The sequence below is a fragment of the Ovis aries genome, chromosome 1 (genome assembly GCF_016772045.2).
Source record: "Ovis aries strain OAR_USU_Benz2616 breed Rambouillet chromosome 1, ARS-UI_Ramb_v3.0, whole genome shotgun sequence".
Taxonomy (NCBI): Eukaryota; Metazoa; Chordata; class Mammalia; order Artiodactyla; family Bovidae; genus Ovis; species Ovis aries.
Window position 1 is genome coordinate 181715306 of NC_056054.1, and position 25369 is coordinate 181740674.

The 25369-nt window shown below is 38.7% G+C and overlaps 1 protein-coding gene across 3 annotated transcripts in view; it reads right to left on the reverse strand.

Annotated features, from left to right (window-relative positions):
* LSAMP (limbic system associated membrane protein) overlaps positions 1–25369 on the reverse strand; it is a 708470-nt gene that overhangs the window by 324523 nt on the left and 358578 nt on the right. The gene's annotated exons all lie outside the window — the stretch shown is intronic.

Genomic DNA, 25369 nt, shown 5'->3' on the forward strand with positions numbered 1-25369 from the left:
TGTGCAGGATGAATCATGGCCATGCCATTTCTTAGAGTCCCGAATAGTGTCATAATTTCTCCTTTAAGATCTAATCCCCATCCACTGGATGGATGTCAGTATATCACACTCAGTGGGGCAATAAACAATCAGGGAGAGTTAATACAGGCAAAGTTAAATGGATATCAACTTCCCATTGGATTACATACTTCTTGTCTAGGAAAAGGTCATTCACACAGAACTCCATTTGTTTAAGTTACTTTGAGAATTAGGCAAATGATAATATGTCACATTTACTCAGTTTTGAACTGCATGTATTCTTTCATTCAGTTCAATCACTCAGTCATGTCCGACTCTTTGCGACCCCATGGACTACAGCACACCAGGCCGCCCTGTCCATCACCCACTCCTGGAGCTTACTCAAACTCATGTCCATCAAGTTAGTTTTGCCATCCAGCCATCTCTTCCTCAGCCCCTTCTCCTCCTGCCTTCAACCTTTCCCAGCATCAGGGTCTTTTCCAATGAGTCAGTTCTTCGCATCAGGTGGCCAAAATATTGGAGTTTCAGTTTCAGTACCAGTCCTTCCAATGAATATTCAGGACTGATTTCCTTTAGGATGGACTGGTTGGATCTCCTTGCTGTCCAAGGGACTCTCAAGAGTCTTCTCCAACACCACAGTTAAAAGCACCAATTCTTTGGCACTCAGCTTTCTTTATAGGCCAACTCTCACATCCATACATGACTACTGGAATAACCATTGCTTTGACTAAATGGACCTTTGTTGGCTATACTAATTCTTTAGTATTTCTTAAAGGCTTATGTGAAGGTGGATTTAAATTATGCCCCACCATTGAATCAACAGGAGTTAGACTGAATTTTAGAGTTTACTTCTGATCTTTCCAAATTTGGAATGCCCACCCCCAGGAATGAGAAGTGTGTGAGCAGATCTAGGGGTAAGTAGATAGGTATTGTAAACAAAATCAAAGCTCGTATCAACTTGCCTAAGTCTGGTTCCACCTTTTGAAGGCAGCAGGTTGTAGGCTGGGAAGACAGCTTGCTACCAGCATTTCCAGCACAATAGAATGAATTCAATCTTTTCTAGTAGATGAAAATCTAAATATTCCAAGGAATACAAAGGGAAAAAATATCAATTTGAATAACTACTTCTTTTAGAAACCCAGAAGGGTTTAATGGAGAAAATCATACTCCTTCAATTGCAGCAAGAATCTGGAAATGGAAAAGTCAAGCCAAAAATCTTTTATATCTTTGGCAAGATTTATGTCTGCCCCACAGGGAGGTGGTCTCAGACCCTGTTCACAGCTGCAGAGCCAGCTGCTCAGTCCTCTGGGGCATGAGGGATGGACAGAAGAAGCCAGGATCATGACGGCAGAACAATAAAATGCCATGTTCCCCTGTATTTTCCAAAGCAAGTCCAACACAGATTTTCTGTCAGGTCCAAACAGCCATGCGTGGACAGGAAGCTGATACACTATGCACAGGTGTAACTACAGAAAGACACAGAGTCCAATTCATCTCTTCTAAAAGAAGGAGAAATGCAGAATCTTTTAAAAATAACTCACTTATGGTACAAAAATCATTCTCATCCTATTATTTTTGGGTAAATTTCAAATGTTAGTAAAAATGAGGATTTCATTTAATTACTTGAGTGCATGATATACAGGTTTTTCTTTTTCTCTTCGCACATTTATTTTCAGAAACATAGGTAGATTAAGGGCTTCCCTGGTGGCCTAGTGGTAAAGAATCCACCTGCAACGCAGGAGCCACAGGAGATGGGGCTTCAATCCCTGGATCAGGAAGACTCCTTTGAGGAGAGCATGACAATCCATTTCGGTATTCTTGCCTGGGAAAATCCCATGGACAGAGGAGCCTGACAGACTACAGTCCATAGGGTTGCAAAGAGTCAGAAATTAATGAAGTGACTGACACAGAACACATGTGGATTAAAGTACCATTTAGTAGCTCCAATGTATGCTTCTCTGCCATGCAGATATTATTGAGATCAATCATGCTTGATAATTTAAGACTCTTCTAAAAGGGAGGGCAAAGCTAACTTCATGAATGCTCCCTGCTTCTCTCCTGACTCAGTTTTACTTTCCCTCTGCCATTGCTTGGTGGTACCATGTCTCTGTCCTTGGTGGTTTTTATAGTGCTTCTCAACTTAGAATCAATTATGAATCAATTAATAGATTATTTGCTATCTTCCTCTAGATCATTAATAAAGTTGCTGATGTAGGTCTCCTGTGTTTTTCTTTTCTACTGAGAATAATGGAAATTTCTCTTTGCCAAAGCATTTTAATTTTCTATCACATTTATTATTGCATTGCTTTCATCATCTACACAGCCCAATACAGTAGCAACCAGTATGTTATAGCATAGAGGTGTACCTTAAATGGTGTTTAGCCTGGAGGAAGACTAGAATATGTTTATCTTGAAAAAATACATTATATATATATATATATATATATATATATATATAAACTATAAATAAAGAAATTGTATGGACCTAACAGAAGCAGAAGATATTAAGAAGAGGTGACAAGAATACACTGATCTATACAAAAAAGATCTTAATGACCTGGATAACCATGATGGTGTAATCACTCAACAAGAGCCAGATATCTTGGAGTGCAAAGTCAAGTGGGCCTTAGGAAACATCACTACAAACAAAGCCAGTGGAGGTTATGAGGTTCCAGCTGAGCTATTTCAAATTCTAAAAGATGATGCTGCGAAAGTGCTGCACTCACTATGCCATCACATTTGGAAAACTCACCAATAGCCACAGGACTGGGAAAAGTCAGTTTTCATTCCAATCCCAAAGAAGGTTAATGCCAAAGAATGTTCAAACTACCATACAATTGCACTCATTTCACATGCTAGCAAAGAAATGCTCAAAATCTTTCATGCTAGGCTTCAACAGTACATGAACTGAGCCAGATATACAAGCTGGATTTAGAAAAGTCAGAGGAGCCAGAGATCAAATTGCCAACATCCACTGGATCATAGAAAAAGCAAGAGAATTCCAGAAAAAACTTCTACTTCTGCTTCATTGACTATGCTAAATCCTTTGTGTGGATCACAATAAGCTGTGGAAAGTTCTTAAAGAGACGGGATACTGGACCATCTTACCTGCCTCCTGAGAAACCTGTATGCAGGTCAAGAAGCCACAGTTAGAACCAGACATGGAACAACAAACTGGTTCCAAATTGGGAGAAGAGTACATCAAGGCTGTATATTGTTACCCTGCTTATTTAACTTATATGCAGAGTACAGCATGTAAAATGCTGGGCTGGATGAAGCAGAAGCTGGAATCAAGATTGCAGGGAGAAATACCAATAACCTCAGATATGTAGATGAAACCATCCTTATGGTAGAAAGCAAAGAGGAACTAAAGAGCTTCTCAATGAAAGTGAAAGAGGAGAGCGGAAAAAACTGGCTTTTAAAACTCAACATTAAAAAAAATGAAGAAACGAAGATTATGGCATCTAGTCCCATATTTTATGGCAAATAGATGGGGAAACAATGGAAACAGTGACAGATTTTATTTTCTTGGGCTCCAAGATCACTGCAGATGGTGACTCCAGCCATGAAATTAAAAGACACTTGCTTCTTGGAAGAAAAGCTATGATAAAACTAGACAGCATATTCAAAAGCAGAGACATCACTGCCAACAAAGGTCCCTTAAATCAAAGCTATAATTTTTCTAGTAGTTATGTATGGTTGTGAGAGTTGGACCATAAACAAGGCTGAGCATCAAAGAATTGATGCTTTGAACTCTGGTGTTGGAGAAGACTCTTGAGAGTCCCTTGGACTGCAAGGAGATCCAGCTAGTCAATCGTAAAGGAAATCAACTCTGAATATTTATTGGAAGAACGGATGCTGCAGCTGAAGCCCAATACTTTGGCCACCTGATACAAAGAGCCAACTCACTGGAAAAGACCCTGAGCTGGGAAAGATTGAAGGCAGGAGGAGAAGGGGATGACAGAGGATGAGATGGTTGGATGGCATCACCAACTCAATGGACATGAGTTTGAGCAAACTCTGGGAGATGGGGAAGGTCAGGAAAGTCTTGCATGCTACAGTCCATGGGGTCACAAAGAGTCAGACAGGACTGAGGGACTGAAGAACAACAACAACCAATACATACACATTTTGTCTTATTCATTAAGGTACCTCCAAGCACTAATATGGTATGAAACAGACCTTGGTACATGCCCATCATACGAACCAGCAGTGTCCCATATGCAGAAAGAGGATATATGGTTACCTATATTCCACTCCTGCCATTCCAAGCCCTTACGGCATCCACTAATAAACTGGGCAAATTTCCTTATTAGTGAAAGGCAGAGTTTCTAAGTTGAATCTTTTGGGTCCTTTGGACACTTTAGCAATTTTTTTCTGTGGAAAAGTTAAAATTAGCACATAGATCATTACTCCAAATTATTCTCTGAGAGAGTTCAGATCTATCTTACCTAAAGAAGTAATTGACTATTTCAGCAAAATTGCCAGACCCATAAAAATGCATTTACTGAAACAGTACAAAGTTATGTGGAAATTCTGCTGTGACGATTTACATGGTATTTTATTTGTATATTGTGTTTCATATTTGTATATTGTGTTTCACTCAAATGTATTTTTTATAATTTTTCCTTTACTTCCAAATAAGTGAAAGGAACACTAGAATATATACACACACACATACACACACTTTTCACTAATCAGTATCATTAGCCAACTTCACGCACCAGAGCACAATGTAGCATTTTTAAAAAGGAAATCGAGATTCCTCCAGATATTTAAAGGTTCTTCTTTTATGCAGCTAATGGTTCAGAGTAAGTGTGTTGACTTTATAAACTAGAAAATAATCTTTCTACAACATGGCTAAAACATTCACGATGAAAAATGAGCAAAAAAATCACAATTTTAGAGTTAATTTAACATTAAGAATGTTTAAATCTTGATTTAAAGTGACAACTATTTTAAACCACAAGAAATGCATATAAGAGAAAAGATGATCAAAGTCAAAGTAATAGTCTCAACTACAGAAAAGTGTAGAAGTTTTGTTTGTTAAATGAAAATAACCGGTCACATAGGAGAGTCACAGATGCCTAGCTACTGGGAAATGAGGAAATGCCAATTAAAGAGAGCATTGGGTCCCAGCAAGTGCTGACTGGCCAGTAAGCATCATGAGCTTGCATCTAGAAGTTAAGTGGCTTAAATGTCTATTAGGCATGCCTGTGGAGTGAGTGTTCTCATGCCATACCATTGTAATATGGCAATAAATGATCCCCTACCCAGAATGCTGCTTCAGTACCAGTCTAGTTCAAAAATAAATACCTAGGCACTTCATCTTCTAAATCGGCTCTGGCCAAAGCAGGGAAAGAACAAAGAGACACATTTTTCCAAATCTGTGTTATGTGTTGTTTGGATTTAATAGAATGTTTCCTTTAAAAGCTTGAGATACACAAATCATTCCAGGATTTAGAAAGGACTGCATGGTAAACAGAGTAAGTGTTGGTCCCAAGAGTAGAGGGCAAGGATTGACCCTCCACTCTGGATGGGATTTCTGGCAGGTGGCTGAGGCCATGAGGATATAATACAAAAATGTCACGTTTCCAGGAAATCTTGATTAGCACCTCATCCTTTTACTTGCCTCCTTCTTATTGCTCCACAATGTATTTGAGTTATCTGTACTTATCTTTCCTCATAAGCTTATTAATGAGAGTGACCCTCAAGAAGTCACCTATGGAACCTTCATGGGGCCAACAGAATAACCCACTATGTACACAGTAGGCACTCGCTAAAATGTGGAATAAATAAACTGAATTTAACAAACTGCTATTATGTCAATTATCAAATATTTTTACTTATTTAATAGGTACAGTATAGATGGTAACTATTTTAACTTTTCTTAACTTATAATTAAAATTTTCAGATACATAGGGGAAATTTAAAGAGAATTACTGAGTATGGAATTAACATGAAATCAAGAGAGAAAAAATTGTTATCAATGAAGAAAAATCATTCCTGGGAATTAAATAATCTATATCACATGTTAAAAACAGTGAAAGGAAGTATAAAGCACTAGATAAACATTTAGTGAGTTGCCCACATTAACCACGAACCCACAAATTTCACATTATTACTTACCTTAACTATGAACCTATGATTTTTTTTAAATCAGCTTTAAAAAAATAAAAAGAAAGGCAAGCAAACATATTTCCAACTTCCCTGTTCAGAATGTCTGAATCCATAAAACTGTCACAAAAAATCAGTTCACCCATAAAAATTCTCAAGCATTTGATCTCTGCAAGTACTTTACACCAAGTATATTATGCACAGTTACACAAATAGGTACATTGACAATTCTACTCATACTGCATCAAGTCTGGGGATTATACTTCCAAAACAAAGAATATAATTGGAGGCAGAAAGAAATGCTAAGGTTGGTTTGTACCAATAGATGGCTTAATAACATATTTACTGACAATACATCCTTGATGTAAGTGACACACATCTAACAGATATTAAGCCTGTTCAGCTGCTACTAGACGCAGCTCATTTTTAATAAGCATTACTGGCTGCTATAAATGGACCGAGTTAGTATTTATATTTATCCAGACTTTACTTTTGAAGAGTATAATTTGGTATTTATTCTACAATAACAAATAAATATATTTTACTTAGTTTCACACCAGTTACCTACCTTCATACTTTTTAATTATATAAACTGGGGAAACTGTAGCTGGATGGGTGACAGAGATTTGTTTCTTAGATTAAGAAAGAACAGTGAGATGAGTGGTTTTTAAGTGGGGGCAGTTTGTGCTTCCAGATGATATTTGGTAATATCTGAAGACATTTTTTTGAATATCACAATCGGAAAGAGGAGGCTGTTTCTGGTATCTGGTGGGTAGAGGCCGGGAATGCAGCTGAATCTCCTACAATGTAAAGGATACCCCAACAACAAAGACAAATCCCAAGTGAAATGTTGGTAGGGCTGAAGCTGAAACAGTTGAGTTAGACCTTGGCCCCTTGGTTTAAAGATCTGGAGGCATAAGTCAAACATCTACGGTGCAATGCTGTTTTTTTTTTTTTCATAAGCTGCTGCTGCTGCTGCTAAGTCGCTTCAGTCATGTCAGACTCTGTGCGACCCCATAGACAGCAGCCCACCAGGCTCCCCTGTCCCTGGGATTCTCCAGGCAAGAACACTGAAGTGGGTTGCCATCGCCTTCTCCAATGCATGAAAGTGAAAGGTGAAAGTGAAGTCGCTTAGTCGTGTCCGACTCTTAGTGACCTCATGGACTGCAACCCACCAGGCTCTTCCGCTCATGGGAGTGGGGTGCCATTGCCTTTCATACGCATATACTCCTAAATTTGTAAGCACTTAATTGCCACCAGCAAAGCCCTTGAATTATAAGTCACATTTGTGACAGAGACACTACAATGAAGGCTAGTGATACTCTGGTTATAAGCTAATAGTTAAGGAATCATGCTGCTTTGTTGCTGTATTTTAGAGTCTTAATTATACAACAATGTAATCTTGGACATTGCTGATAGTACAAGAGAAACCTATAACCTAGTTCCTTCCTAAATTAATGCTGGAGAAATCATTTGACCTTAGTGTTTGATAGTTTGTTTTTTAAATGGATCAGTAATACTTAGGACAGGTAAGGGAGAACCAACTCAGTCAGGGCAAATTTGACTTTTTAAGGAAATAATTAGCCTTTATTCATAGAAGTACTATTTTTTAAAAATTAACTTCTACTATTTTTTTCACATCTGTAATGTTTTTCTCTTTTACAAGATGTGGGATGATTCAAGATATGGATGGGAAGTCTTTAGGAATGTGTTAGTCCTTTATTTTGATGCCTTTTGCTTTATAACTTTAATTCTACAAATGAGACCCTTAATGAAGCAACAAAATTATCTCATTTCCCACCAGAAGGAAAGACACTTGGTCTGGAAATTCACCTGGTTCATTCCCAGCATTACAGCGTGGCATTAGGAAATGCTCTAAGTAGAGGCAATAACGTATCAGAAATATCCCAAATTCTCCTGTGTCAAAAGTCATTACTCTGGGACTTCCTGGTGGTCCAGTGGCTAAGATTCTGTGCTACCAATGGAGGGGGCCTGGGTTTGATCCCTGGTCAGGGAATTATTAAAAACCCCACATGCAGCAACTAAGAGTTTGCATGGTACAACTGAAAATTCCACATGCCCCAGCTAAAGATCCCAAATGCTGCAAATAAGACCTGGCACAGCCAATAAATAAAAATAAATATGCAAATAAAAAGTCATTAGTCTGATTTTATCCTATTAGTATAATGAAATCTAGCAACACATATGCAAACACATTTTTAAAAATACTAAATTAGCTAAAAGCCAAATTTAAAGAATTTTGAATTATTAAACATTTTGGATCATCTCTGCTTTATTACCATATTCTAAGATTAAACTCTCAGTGGGTAAAGAATCCCCCAGCAATGCAGGAGACATGGGTTTAATCCTTGGGTCAGGCAGATCCCCTGGAGGAGGAAATGGCAACCCACTCAAGTCTTCTTGCCTGAAAAATCCCATGGACAGAATAGCCTGGTGGGCTAGAGTCCCCAGGGTCACAAGGAGCAGGACATGACTGAGCAACTGACCACACACACACATAAGATTAAACTCAGAAAGAAATAAGAGAATTGTGGTGATTCATTGCTGACCTTCAGTCCCTCCTGCTTCCCTTGCCTGTGACAAGAAGTTTCAGTTTTTGAGCTGCCTTACTCCCATCTCTACTTCCGTCCAGTCTTGACTTCTGGCTTGACCACTGCCTACACATTCTATTTTTCCTGTGCATGTCCGCTCTATTAAACTTGATATTCTTTAGGTAGAAACTGATCTAGATTTATGACAGTTTATTTTCCTTGATTCATCCTGAATTTTAGTCCAATTAACAATTACACCATTGAACCATTGAATGACACCAACGAACAATGACAACATTTATATGATAGGATCATCTCCTCCCTCATAGGTCCTCTGTACACATTTATGCACAAGTCCCTGCACGCACATATGTATATGCACACACAGTAGTGATGGATGCTCAAAAGGGTGAGAATACAGAGGCAGTAAACCACAGGAATCCGATTCAGGTGAACCTATTGCTGGTCACAGTGATTCAGGAATCTGCATACTACCGATGGAATATTAGGGTAAAAGACATGCACTGTTTCGTTCCTGAAGATAACTGATTTAAGTTCTGACCTTCAGTCTACTCCCTATTGCAAAACAGGTGAGTCATTTAGACTTTCTGTATCTTAGTTTTTTCATAAGTAAAATGAAGTTCATGATACTTTCCCTGATCTCTCAGAAGCAGTCTTACGGTAGCTCTATGAATAAAATGATGTGATGTACCTGGAAATATTTCATAAGATGTAAAACAATATCTATGCTTATACTTTCCCATGGTAACATATGGTAGATAAAAAGGAAATGGTCATATATAGGGATGACTATAAGGAAAATAATGATTTATACAAATCATTCAAAAACTTTCTTTATAGAATGGTATTTACTAAATACATAAAGTCAATTATGCCTTTCTTTAAATTCTCAATTTTCATTACTTATTTGTATGCGTTAAGTGTTCTTGCCTGGAGAATCCCAGGGGTGGCAGAGCCCGGTGGGCTGCCGTCTATGGGGTCACACAGAGTTGGACACGACTGAAGCAACTCTGCAGCAGCAGCAGCATACTAACAAAGCATCCTTTCTGCAACTGAGTTATTATCTATTAGAATGATTATCATCTATGAGAGCAAAAGAAAAAAAGAAAATCCACAGTGGCAAACAGTAAAACCAGGCCAGTCTGCCATCCCCAGAACAGTAAAAAGTCCTCCCTAGACATGCTTTCTGTCTCTTACTATCACTAGGGAGCATCTTGTCCAGCCATAAATGCATTCTCACATATGCATCTATGTATGTGTATTGCTCTATTTTTAGGTTCATATTCTTAAAAGAGCATAAATACATATTCCATGAAGGTGGTACAGGTGAGGAGAAGGGCAAGCAGAAAAAGAGCAGAATCACCAAACTAAGAGTTGAGTACAGCTCCACAGTCAGATCTAGAACCTGTGTTCTAGAACCACCTGTGTTCCTCTGGTTGCCACATCAACAGTGTCTCTCTACATTTACATAAAAAAGGAAAAAAAGGAAGACAAAAATTTTGAAAGGAAAATTTGAGATCGAGACCAGGAGAAAACTGATTTCTATCCCAGTCACAAGTGGAGTTTGGATCAGTCCCAGGAATATTTATATATGGTTAGAAATAGCTCCTCTTGGCTTGTTTGAAGAATCCTGGTCCCTTTAGAAACTAAATCATCACCTTAATCACACCATAATTCAAGATTCCCCATTTTCTTGTCACTGGTAGGGTGGAAAAGCCACGGGTTCTGTAGTATAGTAGCTTTAGGCAAGTTACTTAGTGAGAAAGAAAGCACGTTTAGGCTGAGAAGCCGGTTTCCTGCTCTGCATTTTAGCTCCATCACATTCTCCACTCTGTGATCTTGGGACACTTGCTTACCTCTCTATGCCTGGTTTGTCTCATCTGTGAAATGAAAACTACAGTAGTATCTACTTCAATGAGTAGTTGTAATGTTTAAGTAAGGTTAGTTTGAAACATATAGAGCAGTGCCTGGCCCTAAATGGGTCCACTCTTACTGACAAGCTTCAGTGTTTTTCTTCAGTGAAACAGAAACAATTATTATGTCTCCATATTGTGATTATTAAACGGGCTAAAGTATTAAGAGTACCTAGACCCTAATGCTGGGAAGGGTTGGGGGCAGGAGGAGAAGGGGACGAGAGAGGATGAGATGGCTGGACGGCATCATCGACTCGATGGACGTGAGTTTGAGTAAACTCTGGCAGTTGGTGATGGACAGGGAGGCCTGGCGGGCTGAGATTCAGGGGGTCACAAAGAGTCGGACATGACTGAGCGACTGAACTGAACTGAACTGAGTGAACTCTGGAAGAGCCTAAAAAATCTTTGTGCCCATCACTTTTCATAATTTGAATCTAGGAAATTTTCCTGTAGAAATCTCATTTTGGAGCTAAATCCAGATAGCTCCAGGTATTGTTGTTTAATTCAATTTCTTGTTTAGTAATAGGCATATCTTGGGAAATCTCCTTTTAGGGGCCCAGGTTCTACTATGTCTGGTCCCTATGAACAATAGTTGGTCCTCAAAAGTCCGTAAGTATGAAATTGAAAGCAGGCTAATGCAGCGTGGTTACAGTGCAGCCATGTAAATTGAGGCTCTAATGCCATCTCTGGAACTTTCTTAGAGGATTTGTGGCATACATGTGCCTAGGGAGCTCAGGCCTTGAATGCCTCACCACGTGTGATCAGATAGAATCATCTCTCTTCAGGCCAGCCTGCACAGAGGACAGCAAAAGGTCCATGTTGTACTTTCTGATCTGCTGCGATCTGCTGGTCAGACATCCGAGTTCCTCCTAGGTGAGGCATACTCTATGATATGTGGACTCTCAGTTGCAAGAACAAGGCTGGTTTCTTCTTCTCAGGGCCTGAGTGGCAATTACACTGTCACAGAAGTGGCAAGAAGCTAAACCTCTTTGTTCCCCTTTGAACTGTGGATTCTCTTCTTTCCTCCTGACTAGGCTGAGTGAGGATGAGAAGCAATTTTAAAGTTGCTTTTGTTTTGATTCTTGCTATGAGTCCCTGTTTTCTGTGAAAAATCGCTCTCATTTAGAAGGAGAAAAAAAAAAAAAAACTGCCTTTAAGTTGTACCTTTGAAAAAATAAAATTAGTCTTGGAATCCTGGCTCCAGTTTCTAGTTAAAATTTTCAGTCACTATGCAATTAAAAACAACTCCACAGCTATTTAAAGAAAATGTTGTTGCCTTCTGAGTCATTACAAAGTAAATATAAAAAATATGCTAAGTTCTCGAAGGGAAAAAGAATGGGCTTTGTACCACAAAGGGTTTACTCTTTATCTCCTTCCAGCAGTAAGAAAAAATAAAAGTGCTTACAATAAATTATAATGCACTTAGGCTGAGCATCCTAGTATATGAGGCATGGATGAGGTTACAAAGTCAGGAGACTATTTTCCATAAGTCTGACTTGAAAACCCAGGCCCTTCCTCCTTTATAGTCTTATCATCCCCAGCACTATGTAAATATTATCATTGGAACAGAATCAAGTTAGAATATGACTCATCATTACATGCATTTAGATATAATTTGGATCAAATTCATGCCCTCTATGATATGACAATTAATAGATATAGCATGTTTGATACAACAGTTAACATCTAGTAAGTATGTAAATAAATAGGTAATGAGACTGTCTGTCAGCACTACCATTAGAAAAGGGCTTTGTTATCTACATTGCTTTTACTGGTAGAGGTAGACATAAGAGAAATAAAGGCAGATAAATATAAAGAACAATAGAAGTCTTGATTTTTTAAATGTACTTTGTGGATTCAAATGTGAAATAGGGGACTCTAGCAGCTGCAACTTGTAGGCACACATGCTATCAAACAGATCCATCTCAGGCAAAGGAAATGTAGTGGTCCCCTTGCCCAGCTGACAAGAAGCTGATAGATCACTGATGAATGCTTATAAATCACAAGGACAGTTCTCACATGGAGAATTCTAATCATAGGGATTTTTCTGACTTCCATGGTTGCTTTTTCCATCACCCACTTTCTCCCTCACCTCACCTCTATGTTTCCTGTCTCCATTATTTTTTCTCTCCAGAACTTTCTTCCAAAGGACAGTACTATTTAGAGGACTTCATCCTTGTATAACAAACTATTTTTGTGGGTTTTCTTCCTTCTCTAGCCTCATTTTCCCCCCTCATTTAAACCCTTCCTTGGAGACCTGTTTCTCCTTGAACAGATCAACAATCAGGACATGAATGGCACTTGAAATTAGGGTGATTAAAAAAAAGAGCCTCAGAAGTTACTGAAAGAAGAAGTATGAAGGGAAGAGCTGATGAGTTTGAGATGAAAGCCCACCTGCGAGAGCACTTGTGAGGTTCTCAGATTACTTAAACCAGAGAGTGGTACCTGCAACCTCAATTCCCAGCCTAATAAAGCACTAAGCCTGGGAGGCCAATAAAGATGAGGAGAAGTAACTGGTGTCTGGACTTGAGAAGGAGAAAGAGTCAAAGACCATCACTCCTGGGATACTAAATTTACAGAAAAGCTTAACTCTGAAATTTCACAGCCAACCTGAGTTAAAAGGAGAGCCACAGATGCTACAAGGTGAAGGTCATGTTCTGAGTTCTAGAAAGACCCTTATGATTCAAAAGCACCATCCTTTAGCCTTAGAGCATCTGTATTCCATTTCCGCCCTCTCCCCCACCCCAATCCCTGCAGCACTTTGACTGTATTATAGAAAAGGCATCTTCTCTCACAGTGACTCGGAAAATATGGTTGTTAAATGAAAGGACAGGCAGAGAAAGGGAAAGAGCTTAATCTAATACAGCATTGTTTTTAAATACTTCCTTTATTTCTTCTGGATTATTTATCACTATTTTGACATGGCACCAGGAAATCTGCTGAAATTGGTATATGTGCTCAGGAACCTAACCTGAATAGCAGCCAGAATTATATTGACTAATTTGATATTAATTATAATGTTGATATTAATAGTCAATATTACTTTGATTAATAGCCACTCTCCTTCACGAACATGTCACCTTCATCTGGCTTTCTCAAGACCACTTTCAGAGTGATGCTGTTAATCCACTAATTGCCAAATCCATCGGATTTATTTTAAGTATCTGTCCTATTTAATCGCATCATAGCTGTCAACACTATTCACCGCCTGTTTTCATTTTCTTGACTCTTTTCCTGAATCTGCTATTTCACACTCTGCACCATCAGCACCTCTTTCTCCACTTACTTTTCATATATTGTTATCCAGGATTGTATTTTTTCTTGTTTCTAGGCTTCATGGAGTAGTTTTCATATACTTACCAGTTTTTTGGCTTTAATTACACTTCATCAGATTGAAATTTAAAACTGCATATTCAGCTATTCCACATAGATTAACTGAAGGCACCTCAAATTCAGCATATTTTGAACTGAAATTCATTATCTCCTATCATTCTTTGTCCTTCCAAATTCCCAATCTTAGTTCCACAGAATCATAGTCCATCTATGATGATGTAGTTAGTAGCCACAGAGCTATCCTTGCTTCCTTCTTCTCCTGCAGGTCATTTTTGTAATCAAATGTTCTTTTCCCATTTTTTTCCACCTGAGATCAGCCTCTACTCTCCATCCTCACTGTCACCACTATTGCCTGGGACCTTTTCATCTGGGATCAACATCACTTCCTACTGGTGTTCTAGCCTCCAGTGTTGTACCTCTTACCTACCCCTACCCTACACCATCCATCACTCATACAGAACAGAACATTCATAAAGTTGATCATGTTTAAATGCACTTCATCTTTTTATTTTAAAAGTTCACATAGATTAGTGTAAGTCAGTTCAGCCTATCTTTATAGCCTGGTCTCTTGACATTACATTCCCTCTGAGCTGCTACAAATCTTATTCTTTATCAGATGCCAATCTAATTCCTCCTATCTCTTGTTTGCCTTTCATCTAAAGTATGTTTTGCAGCCTTATTCAATTGGCAAGTTCATACTGACTATACAGAAGCCACCTCAGATGTGCCCTCCCCGGTGAAGCATTCACCAGTTTCCCTAGTTGATTGCCTGCCTCTGCTAGTATTAGAACTCTTTGTTGTCCTGCTTCTTGTGACAAGTTTAAGAGTGAAACAAGACCAGGTCCTCTCAATCTTTGCATTTCTATTGCCATACAAAGTGCCTGACACATAAAAACTCAATAGTCATTCGATGGATGAATAAATATACCAAGAATCTCTCTGCTCTCATCTCACATTCTTAGAGGTATCTTCTTTCTGTTACATCCCTGAACATGGAAGAATCTTACTGTTTCCAACGGTTTTAAAAGAGGAAAACGCAGATAGGATGAGGCCCTTTGGTATCTTCTAAATAAACCATCTTATTTCCTTTCATTTGCTGCTACCACTACTATTTTCTCTGCCTCTCTTTGCCTAAAAAAGATAATATCTTTTCAATGATAGGACTGTGCTACACTACAATAAACATATAAATACAAAATTCTTAAAAAAAATAGTAAAATATAGTGGAAACTTTGCAACTCAATTTCTGAAAATAAGCTGCATACTGAAGACATAAGATGGTTTCAAATATAAGTGTCTCTCCTTTTGTCCCATGAATGTGAATCTTGATATTACCTTGCTGGTGTCTCCTGTCCTAATGTTAATATTTAAGCATGCAAATGAACATATTTAATCCACACTCAGATGTTGCACTGAGAACTACCTACCTTCAGTAATGTAACCTAATTTGTATGAGTTTATAGAGAGCCATAGCCAATTTTCTCATTGTTTATCTCTAGTGAAATAGGTTAATTTGACCTCACAGAACATGAACATTTTTTGTATCCCCACTATACTTTACTGTGAAATTAGCAATTTTTTATTTGTTTCCTTCAAGATAGGGCCAAGAAGACAACCAGGAAGGGTAATAAAGAGATACATAGACTGGAATTTCTTCACTGATCCTGTCTGGGAGGCCACTGAATTTAGACATTCCACAGTCTTCTAGTCAATAGGGAGCATGGTAGCTATTCATCTAAAACTATGTCCCTTGTTTAATAGTCGTAAATTTTGTCCCACATTTCTTTTCTCTGATTATTCCAAGATATATTTTCATTCTGGATGTCAATGTCCCATGTCCAAATCAGCAGTCAAGCAAAACTTCCCAAAAAACAAAATGGGAGGGGTTAAGCATTAATAAAAATTTTTAAATGATTTAGAACTGAACTTATCTCAGTCAAATGGATAATAATATATCACTGCTTCTTATATCTTGCTCTTTCTTGTCCTCCAAGGAGAAATCTCCCAAAGTTCCTCAAACACTATTTTCTAAAAGAACTCTATTGAAGAAAGGAACTCTATAGCTCATGAAGATACGCTCTTCTATTCAAACTTCAGGAATAGCAGCGTGGATGGCTTTCCTCAGAAGTGAAATAGTCTCTACTGTCTTAAGCATTATATTTATCCTGTCTTGACACAAGACTATAGAAATCTCATAGGCATGGTACAAATCATTTATTTTTCTTCATATTTTCTGTGTCACTTCCTTTTTTTCCATCATTTTGCCACACTCTTTGCATTAAGAACGTGAATCAATCTAAGAAAACAGCTTATTTATATGTCCTTTCCTTTTGTTCTACTGTAATGTGAATCCCTTAATCTTTATGAACATTCTTCTACCTGGATAAAACCTAATGCCATGTCACACGATGCTTCACATTAAAATTATATCTCTGCTAGACTATAAAATTAAGGAAGTCAGAATCCCTAATTTCTCTGTTCTAAGTATATTAGTGCAAAAATGATCTGAATGCATAAAAAGCTTGCAGGTATTTAATAAAAAGCTATCTAAAAATAAAGGTAATTTCAAATACATAATTTCCTATGGATCACTCTACCTCTGTATAAAACACCTGTATCACAGATACTGTGATTGAGAGTAAGAACATAGGAACTTCAGAAAATCCACCATTAGAGGCCAGAATCTGAGCATATGAGGGCAAATAAGGTGTTGTTCATTAAAGCAGATACTTCCTCTAAGTAAGTCTAAGCTGATTTCTTCCTCTGTCCCTGAGTTCTACACAAGGCTTCTTGGTCCCCACAGAACTCAGTGTGAGCACTGGTTGATGAGTCCAATCTCATCATTCCAAACCCTTTGGCAGTTTTCACTTACAGATTTCTTCTAATCATGATGCAACAAAATGGCAAGAGGAAAATAAAGCAAGATCAAAAGACACATATTCAATGTAAAATAGCTTAGCCTGTTAGCCCGAAGCAACAAATAAGTGAAGAACATTCTCCATTGTGTAGTAAAGTGTGTTTCTGGGAGGCTAATGTTTGATGCAAATCTGCCTGAGGCAACATTAAAACAAAAACCAAAACTCGACAAGCCACAAGAGCAAATCAGACTTGCATTTTTTGTTCTTCCCTAGAGCTCATCTAATCTTACATCCATCATGTAGGAAATTTCATATTATTTTACAAAGAAGATTAGAAGAGATTAACAATCTTACATAAATTATTAACCTCTTCTATTATATTAGCCTGCCCTAAATCTTTCACTTTTAAATAGCAAAGAGTGTCTCATACCGGAGTTGCACAGGACAAAGATACTGTAGAAAACAAGTTTGTTACAGTCCTTTGCAGATCATGCAAAAGTCTAGTACTGAAATCACTTCTAAAATGGGAAAACACAATTAATTCTGTTGTGTTACTCTACAGTACCAAGCTTCTTCATCTTACCTCTCCAGAAGGGAGGGTGTGAGATCAGGCCAAAATCTCCCCAAAAGACCTCAAAGCTAGCTATCCCATTCCTTCTCAGCAAGAGATGAAAAGATATAAAGAATAGACTACAGGCCAGAATGACGCTTGACATAACAAACACTCTTGTACTTGCCATCCTCATAAAACATTACTTAAGGCCATAGTGGGAGCTTAGCTATAGAAGAGCTGTTACCTGGGTGGCCCAGGTACTTTCAGAGTAGATTCCACGTTAGAAAAAGGGCAGGAAAAGTGCTTGAACATCAGCAGGCATAGATCTAGATGAGCCATTTCTTTTCTAGAGGACTTTTGAAAGGTGGACTAGGAACAGGATAGTTAGCACTTATGACAGCATTTACTATGACAGAAGTGATTCCTCAGTTTAACTGGGGAAAAATCTTTGGCCTCAGCTAGCGACTTCACTTTCACTTTTCACTTTCATGCACTGGAGAGGGAAATGGCAACCCACTCCAGTATTCCTGCCTGGGGAATCCCAGAGACCGGAGCCTGGTGGGCTGCCGTCTATGGGGTCGCACAGACGAAGTGACGACTGCTGTGACTTAGCAGCAGCAGCAGCAGTGATACCAACATACGTTTGATCATTAAAAAAGCAAGAGAGTTCCAGAAAAACATTTACTTCTGCTTTATTGACTATGCCAAAGCCTTTGATTGTGCAGATCACAACAAACTGTGGAAAATTTTTAAAGAGATGGGAATACCAGACCAACTTACTTGTCTCCTGCAAAATCTGTATGTAGGCTAAGAAGCAACAGTTAGAACTGGACATGGAACAACAGACTGGTTCCAAATAGGGAAAGGAGTAGGTCAAGGTTGTATACTGTCACCCTGCTTATTTAACTTATATGAAGAGTATATAATGCAAAATGCCAGGCTGGACGAAGCACACCTTGGAATCAAAATTGCCGGAGAAATATCAGTAACCTTAGATATGTAGATGACACCACCCTTAAGGCAGAAAGCGAAGAAGAACTAAAAAGCCTCTTGATGAAAGTGAAAGAGAAGAGTAAAAGTGTTGACTTAAAACTCAACATTCAGAAAACTAAGATCATGACATCCGGTCCCATCACTTCATGGCAGATAGATGGGGAAACAGTGGCTGACTTTATTTTTGGGCTCCAACATCACTGCAGATGGTGACTGCAGCCATGAAATTAAAAGATGCTTGCTTCTTGGAAGAAAAGTTATGACCAACCTAGACAGCATATTAAAAACCAGAGATATTACTTTGCCAACAAAGGTCCATCTAGTCAAAGCAATGGTTTTTCCAGTAGCCACGTATGTATGTAACAGTTGGACTATAAAGAAAGCTGAGCGCTAAAGAACTGATACTTCTAAACGTGGTGTTGGAGAAGACTCTTGAGAGTCCCTTGGACTGTAAGGAGATCTAACTAGTCCATACTGAAGGAAATCAGTCCTGAATATTCATTGGAAGGACTGATGCTGAAGGTGAAACTTCAATGCTTTTGCCACCTGATGCACAGAACTGACTCATTGGGAAAGACCTTGATGGTGGGATAGATTGAAGGCAGGAGGAAAAGGGGCCAACAGAGGATGAGATGGTTGGATGGCATCACCAACTCAATGGAGATGAATTTGAGTAAGCTTTGGGTGTTGGTGATGGACAGGGCAGCCTAGCATGCTGTAGTCCATGGGATCACAAAAAGTTGGACACGACTGAGTGATTGAACTGAGTGATACACAGTCAGGGTAAAGAAGTATCCCCAGCCGATCCTTTGAGACTCTGTCCCAGCCACAGTAGAAGCATGATGTGAGAGGACTAACTGCCACAAAGACCTCCCAGCTTCTCACACAGTCTACTAACTGCCAGATACATCCCTCTCAATAGAAACAGTTCTGGAGCTGACTGTAGGACAGTTGGCTGTGAACTGCTGTACAGTCATCCTCACTGACAAATGGTAGCACAGGTAGTAACTGTCTCCCTTTGATCGATATTAAGTTTTATTCCCTCTGACTGGTACCAAACAGAAGACAATTCCTGATACTTGTGGGTTCATGAATCTGTACTAAGACAGGAGTTAATTCTTCATTTTCATCAAGGCCATTAAAGGGTCCACAATTTATTTAGAATCACTTCATAAAACGCTGATTTCAAAATGTCTCTACTTCGAAGCTGATAACTATAATATCCTAGGTAAAACTAGATTTTCACAAAGTGATACGGCTTATGATCTTAGTAGCTGGTTCTTTTTTTCCCCTTCCTTCTCCCTGCAATTTAACATCATTTTTTTTTTTTGCCAAAGGTTATGAAAATTTTGTATAGTGTGTTATTTGCAAGACTATTTCCTTTCTGTTTCATTAATCCTGCTAATTTTTCAATTAATTTAGGTAATGACATTCACTCTGCCTTTTTTTTTTTTAACTACTCTCCTGATAAGAGTTTTCTAATGGAAAAGGTATATCGGCTGGCTGTGTTTTCAGTGAAGTTGAGGTGGTCTCTGTAATGAATGTTGGTGCAAAATCAAGCAGACTCTAGCAACGGGTTGGCAGCTTGTAAAAGCTACTCTAGTTCTGCTAACTAGCACTGAATTTTCAGTGGCAAAGATAGGGAGAGGAATAGCAGGTTTAGATAATACAAGGCAGCTTCTCCACCAGTCTGTGAAAGATAATTACTCAGTGGGACTTATCTGGACAGAAGCCATGTGCCCATGATGAGAGCTGCTTCTTGCAGTAATAAGATTTCCCTAGCTGGATAACAAAATAGAAAGTTGGATTCTAACATAGATTGCTGAATAGCTAACACAGAGAAAGTAGAGGTCTACAAATGCTTTTAACAATGGAGTCAAGATTAGGATTGTGATAGCTTGTAGAAATGTAGATCCTGGAACCATGATGGAGCAAAACCAATCACTCTTTTAGTGATAGAGAATATGCAAATACAAGCATCTTAACAAAAGACTAAAATGTATGACTGAGGGCTGACTAGGAGAGGAGAACAGAGTTCAACCTGACTACTTAGCTTAAAAAGGCTAGCACATTGCTGGGCTTCCCTGTTGGTTCAGTGGTAAAGAATCTGCTTGCAATGCAGGAGTCTCAGAAGATACAGTTTCCATCCCTGGGTAGGGAAGATCCCCTGGAGGAGGGCATGGCAACCCGATCCAGGATTCCTGCCTGGAAAATCCCATGGACAGAGGAGCCTGGAAGGCTACAGTCCATAGAGTGAAACATGACTGAAACGACTTTGTACACACATACCCACCACATTCTTAGAACTCAAAGGAGTGGCATGGCATGGGTAGTGAGTGTCCAAATGACTGTAGTAAAAGCTAAGAGTTAGAATGGCTCACAGTCTGAGAAACAATATCTATTTTACAATTAAGTGTTATAATCCCTACTCAATTTTTTAGTATGTTAAAGGATGGATCTTTTGATCCATAGCTCATACTAGCTTCAAGTTTTTGGAAACCCTCTTCATCTTCTGTCCTACACTACCACCTCCTCCCTCAGTAAAATAGCAAACTTGAAAGATCACTAAATGAGATTGGGGAGAAAACTCTAGAAATTTATAAGCATTTTCACTGTATGCTTTATGATTATAAAATATGTGTTCGGCATTAAAAGTTAAAAAATACAATCAGCCTAGGAAGTCTGTAATTAGAAAGGCTGCATCTGGTGGAACCCAAAACGTGGTTTTGGGAACTCTTGGGATTGTTAGTACTTAGAGAAGGAAGGCAGGAGACAGTCTGGTTTGAGAAGGGAATCATCAGGGGAGTTAACTGTGCTTGTCTCTCTAGGGAATCTTCTTTCAGCTTCCTGGACCAATTGACTCCACAATATCTAGTCATCTACATCTGTATTTCTCCTCTACTTCCTGCAGGCCATTTCAATAACAGAAACTTACAAACTACTGTATTTACAAGTGATTGATTCAAGTGAGATGTTCTTTTCACATTTGGATCAACCAATACCGAAATGGCTGTCATGACTTTAGATTTTGATATTTTAAATAGGAGTTTCCGTGTTACATACACACCCAGATAATTTGAGGCTCTGAGAGAAGATGCTGAAATATTTTCCTACCAACTAATGAGCTTCTCTGATGGCTCAAATGGTAGAGAATCTGCCTGCAATGTGGGAGACCGAAGTACCATCCCTGGGTCAGGAAGATCCCCTGGAGAGGGGGCTGGGTACCCACTCCAGGATTCTTGCCTGGAGAATTACATGGACAGAGGAGTCCAGCAGGCTACAGTCTACAGGGTCCCAAAGAGTTGGACACCACTGAGTAACACTTTCACTGTCCATGAGGTCCAGCTTCTGGAATTCTAGTGGTCAGATACCTTTTTGGGTAAATTTTGATTAATTAATCAATTTAGTGTATGCAGGCAGATAAAAGACTATACCTACAACAAAACATAATAAAAATATGAGAGTGTGCTTGAGACAGAAAGGTGCACATACAAACTGTGTGAGAAAGTGTGAGAAGCGGAGAAAAAGCAGAGAAAGACAGAAATGCTGCAGAGCAACCATTAGAGAATCAAAGTGCTCATGTAAAAATCAAAGGAAATTCTTCTATACAAATTCAGAATGACCCTTTTAAATATAAAAGATCTATAGAAGAGAAATAAAAATATTGTATTCAGAAATGTTAAGTCATGCTCTCTCTCTTCATCTTCTGTCCTACACTACCCCCTCCTCCCTCAGTAAAATAGCAAACTTGAAAGATCAGTAAATGAGATTGGGGAGAAAACTCTAGAAATTTATAAATATTTTCACTGTATGCTTTATGATTATAAAGTAACATATGTTTGGCATTGAAAGTCAAAAAATACAATAAAGTATAGACAAAAACAGTCAGCATATTGACAATGTTTATCTCTGGTGGTTTATAATTAAACTCATACTCCAAGTCACACATCTGTTTAATTGGAATTATATTGAGCTTACATTTTATCTATTTATACACTTAAATAAATGCATATATCTTTAAACTTGCTTTACTGTATTAGACACATAGTGAATGTTAATCACTGAATAAAATAATTTCCCTCTTATCTACTTAGTAAGTAGCTCTTCAAGGTGTTTCCATAAAATAAAAATTCTGGGACAACTCACATCAATGCCTGTGCATTCCACCATCTATCAGGGTAGACTCTCATAAATTAAATTTAGTTGAGAGAGTTGCTTGCCTAAACCAGCAGTGACTCTCCCTCACTTCACTCTCAGGATTTGTAAGTGACTCCTATGGCACCCCACTCCAGTACTCTTGCCTGGAAAATTCCATGGATGGAGGAGCCTGGTGGGCTGCAGTGGGTCACTAAGAGTCGGACATGACTGAGCGACTTCACTTTCACTTTTCACTTGCATGCATTGGAGAAGGAAATGGCAACCCACTCCAGTGTTCTTGCCTAGAGAATCCCAGGGACAGGGGAGCCTGGTGGGCTGCTGTCTATGGGGTCGCACAGAGTCGGACACGACTGAAGCGACTCAGCAGCAGCAGCAGCAGCCTAGGCTGTTCCTAACTAATGTTGGACTGTGTCCCTATGGTGTGTTTATTGCTGCTTGATGTGAGGTTCCCAAGTCAGTCTAGTGTAATCGGCCCGCATAGAAAGGAAGTTCAAACCTCAGCTCTACAAAACATCAGCTATAAAAATTCAGGCAAATTGTTTCAACTCTCTGAGTGAGTCTCAGTATCCCCGTTAGATTGTTTTGGAGGCTTACTAAATCATTCCATGTAAAGACCTTAGAGTAGGACCTGGTAAATGGGAAATGACCAGTACTTGTTACACAGTATTGTTGGTGTTGTCATGGTTGTTGTTATTATCATTTCTGTTGTTATCATTATATTTACTAACCACAAAAATGCAATGAAGAAGGATGGTATATGAGACTGTATTTTTTTTCTGAATCAAGTGGGTCAGTAATTGCAAGATACAGGGAACAATGAGAAGAGACCCAGGAACAACCACTCTGAGGAAAACACTGATTGAGGTGTAAATTACGGAGCTGACCTTTTAAATCAGAAGAAAGAAATAAATTAAAGATCATATTAAAAATATTGAACTTTATTTAAGCCCTGTGCTCCCAAAAAGCAAGAATGACTGGGAAGCCCCCAACCCCCAGGTTTGTGTTCCAGGCAATGGATAACCACAAGCGACCCTGGTGCCCTGAGATCTTATGGATCAAGATTCATCTCCATCCTTCCTCATGACTTCCATACGGCTCCAGTTTGATGAGTCCCTGCCTCCATTAAACCCTGATTCCCTTCCCTCCCTCTGACTACAATAACCTGAATTTGGTTCAGCGGCTCAGTTGTGTCCAACTCTTCGCAGCTCCGTGGCTGTCACCCACAAGGCTCTTCCATCTGCGGGATTTCCCAGGCAAGAATTCTAGGGCGGGTTGCCATTTCCTCCTCCAGGGGATCTTTCCTACCCAAGGATCGAACCCGAGTCTCCTACATTCACAGTTGGCTTCTCTGACACTGGTGCTACCTGGGAAGCCCTATAACCCGAATACTATTTTCTGTTTTCTTTTGCCTTTAACATGTGTCACAAAGTTCTCCATGCTGGGTCACCTTTTGGAAGAATAGGCTGGAAGCAGGGCCCAGAGCAATCTTGGACAGTGCCTGGGATGTCAGGAAGAAGATAGAAAGCGAAGATTTTATTCCTGTTTGTGTGTGAGTCTGTTCATTATACTATCCCTCATTTCACAAAATATATGCATTCCAGAAATGCACTTTTTCTACTGCCTTAGGGACTGCTATTAGAAAATCAGAGATCTCTGGGAATCATAAAATCCTGAGATGTAATAAAAGCAGACACTTAAGAAAGCAGTAGTACCACTTTTTACACTCATATATTTAGGAGAAATAACTCTGTTTCTATAAAACCCTAACAGTTATACTCTCAACTTTGATAGTCTTACAATACTCACCAAATAAGTCATACAATGCAAACACTGAAAGTGAACCCCTCAGGTAGATTTCAGACTCCAGTGGTCTGCCTTCGTTTTGGATCTTTTCTCCAGGTGGGCCATAAAGTTAGGAATTTGGCACTCTTTGTCTATTTAGTTCAGTTATTATGTCAGTGGGGTGCAGAGTCCCTATATTTTTATTATGTTTTCCTTTTATTTTACCCCTCTGGGTTAACAGTTGAGAATCCCCACTTTTAGTATCTAGGATAACTAGCAAATATAGGTGCTTTTCAATAGTATTTTATGAAGTGGAAGGAATTGTTCGGTTTGTTATCCATCTCTTTATAATTGTTTGCAGGTTTTGAAGATTTTGGGAGACATTTTAAATGGAATTTTTAGTCTTGCTAAAATTTTATAAACTGACACAATAGAAATAGTGTAGCTTGCATTTGGAGAATTATTCTTTCTTAAAATAAGCCTATACATTTATGTTAGTTTTAATAGAACCTGAATGGGAAACACAGCCAGAAGCAGCCAATAAATTGCTTTTAAGCCAATATTGTTGAGCACTTATTCTGTGCCAGGCACTGCTCAAATATACGTATTACCAGCTTTAATTCTCACAGCCTTTGTAAGACAGATACTCTTGATTATCTCACTGTACAGAAAATGAAAATGGTCACAAATAGGTCAAGTACATTGTTCAAGGAATCTGAGTTAATAAACGGTGCTGGGAATGATATCTAGTCCATTCTAAACTGTTTACTTTCTGCATTCACTGCAGGACTATAACCAAGTTGATATTCTGCTTCTGTCCTGGGCTCCTGCTCTATTTTCTCTAGTCCATATTTTTCTCATTTTCTGTTTATTTAGTCATTTTCATGGAAAACATCCGCTAGTAACTTTTTGATTAACATACGTAACATGTATATTATTTTATACATCACAAATGTAATTAACAAGTGTGACCAAATGTGTGTGTTTTTTTTTTTTTAAATCAGCTTTGTTGAGTAGATAGCTCTAGATCAGAAATCATTTTCCTCCAGAATTTTGAAGACATTTCCCACT